Raw genomic sequence first — 7,027 nt, 5'->3', positions numbered from 1 at the left:
CTCACCATGGCTCTGCAGGCTAAGTGACATCAGCATGGCCTATCAGGCTGGCATGAGCCTCTGCCGCCTGCCAGGGTTCTCCAGTGTGAGTCACCACAGTGCTCTCTCTCCAGACTCTGTGCCAGGAGTCCTGGTGGTGTAGTGGGTGATGATTTGTGCTGCTAACCGCAAGGTCAGGGGTTTGAGCCCAGCAGCTACTCTGTAGTCTGTCTGCTCCTGAGATTTACAGTCTCAGGAACCCACATAGGCAGTTCAGCTCTGTTCTACAGGGTCACTAAGAGTCCAAATCAAGTCAATGGCAGTGGAATTATTTAATATAAATGGCCTATAAATATAAAGGACCATCCTTATAGGCCATTTATATAAAATTAATGTACTGCCATCAAGTTAAGTCATGTATGTATATATATACTCTGTTATTTAAAAGTGGATCATTAAATCCAACCAACATTCCAGGTGAGAAGAGTTGAGCTCTACCTCTTGGAGAGGGTCGTAGCTACCTTTATTATCTGGAATTCTGTTGGAAGGAAGTGTTGGAGGACAGGAGTCTTAACCTTTATTTTCATCATCAACCTACTGGGAGTTCTAGGAGTCAGAATAGACTAGTTGCCAGAGTGCTTGGCTTAGGATTTGGTCTATTGAAGGCTTTGGACCTATTCTCAGAATAACAAATGAAACACACTGAGGTTGCACACCAGCCTGTGTGATCACGAGGTGTTGACAGGATCAGGTATCCGGCATCAGAAGACCCACAACAAACAATCATATCGATGTGAACTAGGGGGGTTGGAGTGGAGACCCAAAGCCCATCTGTAGACAATTGGACATCCCCTCACAGAAGGATCACAAGGAAGGGACAAGCCAGCCAGGGTGCATTATAGCACCAATGAAACACACAACATTTCTCTAGCTTTTTAATGCTTCCTCCACCCACCCCCACTATCATGACCCCAGTTCTATCATAAATCTGGCTAGGCCAGAGCATGTGCACTGGTACAGATAAGAGCTCTCCTCTCACGAAATCCAGGACAGATAAACCCCTCAGGAACAGTAATGGGAGTAGTGGTATCATGAGGATGGGGGAAGGTGAGGGGAGAAAGAGGGAACTGATCATAGTGATCAATGTATAACCCCCCCCACACACACACACACACCAGGATGACAAACAACAGAAACATGGGTGAAGGGAGCCAGCAGATGGTGTAAGATATGAAAATAATCATAATTTATAACTTTATCAAGGGCTCACAAGTGTGGGAGGGCTGGGGAGGGAGGGAAAAAGAGGAGCTGATGCCAAGGGCTCAAATAGAAAGAAATGTTTTGAAAATGATGACGGCAACAAATATACAAATGTGCTTGACACAACGGCTGGCTGAATGGAATTGTGATAAGAGCTATACGAGCTCCCAATTAAAAAATGTTTTTAATGATGTCAGCAACATATGTACAAATGTGCTTGATCCAATGGATGTATGGATCGTGATAGCCACAAGAGCCCCCAATAAAATGATTTATTAAAATTAAAAATATATAGACAATGGGGGCCCAAGGGGGAAATTAGGAGGCTGAAATACAATGATAAATGCATCCTTTAAATAAATGTGTTGACCCATCCGAGCACAAGATCATCTCATCCCCACTGTACAGCCCAGCGTGCAAGCACTGAGCCACCAGAGCTCCTCGGATCTGTTAGCGTCAAGACACCATTTCCCACCACAGGTTCACAGACTCCCGAGTTCTACCCATGGAGCCCTGGGAGGCCCCCTGGGCCCTCGGCGAGGAGCTCATCCTGGAGAAGAGCCCAGGAAGGCTGAGCCGGCGGCGCAGCACTGTGCCCCGAGGTGCATTTGGAGACAGCAGTAAGAAGTCGGCAGCACACGCAGACCTGTCCTCTGGGAGGGTGGAGGGCATGACCTGCACGAGAGATTTCAAGCGAATGCTGAAAGAGGTGCAGAACAAAGCCTGGGCAGACCGCTGGGCACCTTTTAGATGCGAAAGCAACAAACGTGCCTAACCCTCAGAGCTGGCGCGGCTGCGGGGGCCCTGGTGCTCTCGAAGATTCATGCTGCGCTGTTTCTTTCTGTGAGCCCATGAGAAGTGGTCTTAGAAACCTGACCGTACAAGGTTCAACTTCTTGACTGGGTCGCCCTTTCTAAGAAAATAATTATAACTAAGAAAAACCAAAAACCAACTAAACCTATTGCCCTCAAGTTGACTGATTCATAGTGACCCCACCGCACCACGCAGAATTGCCCCGTGGGGTTTCCATGACTATACGTCTTTACAGAAGGCGATCGCCACACCTGTCCTCCCCTGGTGGGTTAGAGCCCCTGGCTTTCAGGAGCCACCACCACACCCCAGAGCTTTGGGAATACTCACAGGTACACGGAAAGCAACAGGGAGAGGTGCTTCTTGCAGCATCATTTACACGAGCAACATATCTCAGAAGGGACCCAAGAGCTTGCCTTGTGGCAAGTCACCAGAGGAAGGGCAGGACGTAAACTCAGTGGAATGGAAATGCAGATGTGACATGACAGTTGTGGAAACTGCGATGTGACGCAGACTTACGAGAGGCGAGGTAGGTCCCTTCTGGATGTGGCTGTTGTATTTAAAGGGGGACGCTAACCCCCATCTCTTAGACGGTAGTGTGGCCTGAGGAGATGGCCTTCAAAGCAGTGGTCAAGGTCATAGCCCACCGTGAGTGCTCAGTGCGCTCTGAGATCACTGCAGGCATCAGAGTGAAGGCTGGGAGCCCGCGTGCGGCCTGGCGACGGCACGGCAGACGGACACCGGAACAAAGACGGAAATATAAGGCGTTTTGGTGTTGCTTGCGGTGGGTGTCTCAGGGCGGGAAGCTTGGGAGTGATTTGGGTTTTCTCTGTTTTCTGAGTTTTGGCGTCTAGGATACTATTAAGTTCTCTGCTTGTCAGAATGCCACGAAGCTTCTAGTACCAACCGAAGAAAATACATGTTTACAAATACACATCTTCAGCTCCCTATCTCCAGGCTCGCTGCCGGCGAGGTGAGGCTGGCTCGTTGTGACGAACTCTGGAGGCGTGTAATTCTTTACTTTCTTGTCCCCAGAACCTTGGAGACAGAGAAAACACGGCTCAAGGCTGGCGTCTCTTAGCATTTCTGAGTGGTAGAGATCGGCCCTAGGTGAATGGCCAAGGGCCCCAAATCAACGGTGAATAAATGTTAAACACTCACCGGTCCCAAACTCATGGGATCTGTGTTAGGCTGGGTTCTCCAGAGAAGCAAACGCAATGACGCTTGCATGTATGTACAGAGACAGAGGTTTGTATCAAGAAACGGCTCACACAGCTCTAGAGGCGGGTAGGTCCAGTCTGGTGCAAGTCCAGGGGCCAGACGGTAAATCGAAGGCTTCTCCTGACTGGTGCAGATGAGGGGGTTGAGGAACCAGAAGGACAAAGCTAGACCACAGGCTAGAGGGTGCAGAGGTGAATGAACCCAAGGGCAGCACTCCATTGCTGGCTGCTGGGACTGGCAGGCCATATGACAGGAGTCTACAAACAGGTGTGGCATGCAGACCCAGCAGAAGTGACCGGCTTTCCCACGGAGCCTGCTTAAAAAAGGAGCGAGTTGAATGCTCAAGGAGTCCTTCCAAATGAATCCAGGGGGCTCTAGGCCAACACAACTTTCTCAGCCAGCCAGTCTGCCCACACGGTGGCAGTGCAACTCCACACTCAACAGAGTTGGTCGGTGCACAGGTTCCCCGGGGCCCTAAGAGGTACCTTCCCTTCCTTTCATTCTCCCAGATGGCAGCACGGAGAGATTTCACAGCCAGTTGCTAATGGTGAAGTCAGCAGTTCGAACTCTACAGAGGAGTCTGTTTGCTCCTGTAAAGATGTACAGATTGGTCCCAAGGTCACAGAAAGACTCTGAAGAGAACATTATTGGTGCTGCCCTGCCTTCCTGGCTATAGGAGGGATGGCTTGTCATCTTTGGAGGGCCGGGCCAGCCCATGAGGCAGACAGAGCAGCCTGCACCCACCGGGCCCTGATGGGGCCCAAGGTTCCAGGGTTTAAAGCAGAGCTCTCCTGGGAAGGGTGAAACAGGTACAAGCCTCAGAGCAGTGGGGTGGGGTAGCATGGCTGGGGGGACACTCACACCAACTGGGGTTTGCATCTGGGCTCAGCTTCTGGCAAGTCACTTGCCCTCTCAGGTGTCATGGGGATGGGGCTGATGAGAGCTTATGGGGTAAGAGATAGGAGTTGGATGGTTTGTGCCCCCTTCCATGTTGGAGACCAAGATTCGAGGCCCAGCCAGTGCAGTTGATGGGCAGCTCCCACACACTTGTCAGTGGAGGTTCACATGTGACACTGAGCATGGTTCCCTGGAGCTTCCAAACTCAGGTGGACTTGGGAAAGAGGCTAGATTCTTCCACTCCCATTTCTCAACTTCAGATGGCTTTGGGGGATTTCCCACCGTCACGAGTGAAGGCTGATTACTACCACTCTCGTTCTTATTGTCAATAACAGCAGGGTCTTTGAAAAGGCACAGGGACCCCCAAGGATGACTCTTGCCGACGGTGGACACACCAATTGAATCTGTCACTTGATCATGACGTTGTTAATGATCAAGGGGTGGGCTGGAGAGGCAAGAATCTTAGCTTTTTGTTGCTGTGGTTGTCTCAGGGGAATTGTTCCTGGGTTTGATTTTAGTGAAAATGACGTATGTCTGCATTCTCTTCCTAGGGAGAGAATTCTCTTTCACCTTCCTCGTTGTATACATGTTGAAGCCCAAACCATCAGCCGAATCCTTTCCAGCTAGCATCTGTGGTGAGGCGTTTTGCCCAACAGAGCATCAGGGTCGTTCAGCTTCTGACTCCAGGTTCAGCCTGTTCTGCCCTGGCTCGTGGCAGGCCCAGGGAGAGTGTCTCTACTCCCCGGAAGCTGTCCCTGGAGTCCCTGTGCTGCTCTCTCGGGCTTCGTCTCTCCCGAGCTTATAGATGGTTGATGGGAAAAGGCACAGAGCGGGGATTGTGGACCCCAAAGAGCAAGCTGAATCAAAGAGAGAGGAGACAACTTACAGTCTCCAAGTCTTGGATTTACTTCACGTTGCAAGGTGACCAGGCAGGGTTCTAATGAGGACCTAAAGAAACAAATGGCACGTAAGACCACATCACCGATGGAGGTTGGGAGGCAGCAGCCATAGGGAAAGGCTGATTCGGAAAAGTAGAGCCCAGGAAGGACAGATGGAAAGAGCAAGGATGCTCGGAAAGCTTGTTCCCCCCATGCATTCAAAGGAAGCCCACCTGTGAAAAATCAGAGCACAGACACTGGCACCTAGAACGTAAATGATGACAATGATACTCATGTTGTTGTCGTCCTTCCGATAGTTAGGTCCTCTCCCATTGCTTCCAACCCACAGCAACTGTGGCAGGTGGCAGGGTTTCCTCGGCTGCCATCTTCCATGAGAACAGATGGTCAGTTATTTCTTCCATGGAGCCACTAGGTGGGTTTGAACCACCAACCTTCCTGGTAGCAGTCTATGCTTAACCATTGTGCCACCAGGCGTCCTTGCATTATCATAATTGACCTATATGTGTGCACAAGGCCCCTAGATTTTGGCTGTCATAGCAATGGTCTGCAAGGCTGTCTTAGACCCCAGAGGCTATGTGATCGGGCAACAAGCAAGCGCAGGATATCTGGGTCTGTGGCCCACTCCTGCCCCATGCCTGCTGTAGGGCCATGGCCTCCTCCCTCTGGACTCAGGCTGGCTGAGCCCCTACTACCAGCTGCTGGGGCAAGGGGAAGAGGGTGCGTCAATACTGAGTGTGAAAAGTGTAGTCTTTAAGCTGCTGCCCACACTGCCCAAGTCAGGGGGGTGCAAGCCTGCCTACTGTCTGGAAGGGGGAAGACTGGGATCTTCCCGGACAGCTAGGGGCTTACCGGGCCTGCGGTCATTTTCAAATGCTCGGTCTTCGACTGTGACCTTTACCCAAAACAATACTTGTGCTCATAGCACTGCTTGTTCTCTGGGGTGGACTGCTTTAGGATGCCTGAGGCAGGCAGACCATAACATCCTAATTGCTTTTCGAACTAGAATAATTTAGATTTGCGCCTTCTCCCAAGTACAGTGAGAGATTAACTCCTTTAGTCAAAAGATCTTTAGGTAACCCCAACTAAGGCCATGTCTCAAACCAGAACCCCACTGCCACAGTCTATCCTTCCTGTCTATCAGTTCTCCCTCCCAAGGAGATCTCAAATTCACGGCTACTGGACTCGGTATAAGGTGGCATGCATGAACTCACCGTGTGAATGAATGTGCCCAGCATCTCATTCTGCTTAAAGCCTCCTATTATGGTTTCCTGCATTCACAGCCACTACCTACTCCTACTGGTGATGGTTAGCCTCCGGGAAACAGCCACAGGCTTTGGGCAGAGTGAGAGCCCTGGTAGTTGACAGGTCAGAAGTTGAGCTGTTAACCGTGGGATGGTGGTTTAAGGCCTCCCTGGAGAAAGAGGAGGCTGGCTGCTCCTGCAGAGATTTACCCCAGGGACCAGGTCTACCTTGTCCTAAGGGGTCACTCTGAATGGGGCTTGATTTGACACCAGTAGAAATTTCATTTTTGCCTTTTAAACACTTGTACCGGAACCATAAGCCTTCTGAGTACCCCCTCCCCCCAAGAAAGCCACAGCCTTGGGGCAATTTGTGATCCACGGGGACTATTTGAAAACCAAGCAAAAACCCTCAAGTCATTCCTGACCATAGTGACCCTCTGGAACGGTCCCCTAGGGTTTTCAAGACGGCCCATCTTTTAGGGAGCAGACGGCCTGTCTAATGGTGGTTTTCAACCATGGCCCGGCCAACCTCAGTAACCCACTAAACCGCTGGGGCACCTTTAGGACCTCAAAATGAGAAAGTGGAATTTCCCCATTTTATAGATGCGAAAACTGAGGGTCAACGAAGTTACATCATCCCCGGAAGCTCACTAACACAAGAGTCAAGCAAGGACTCACACGCCAAGTCCGCTGCAGAATTTCAGCATTGTGACCAAAAGC

Source organism: Echinops telfairi, unplaced genomic scaffold (genome assembly GCF_000313985.2).
Source record: "Echinops telfairi isolate 266 unplaced genomic scaffold, ASM31398v2 ScPeMD7_7463;HRSCAF=8501, whole genome shotgun sequence".
Lineage (NCBI taxonomy): Eukaryota > Metazoa > Chordata > Mammalia > Afrosoricida > Tenrecidae > Echinops > Echinops telfairi.
Note: the sequence above shows the minus strand (reverse complement) of the source record.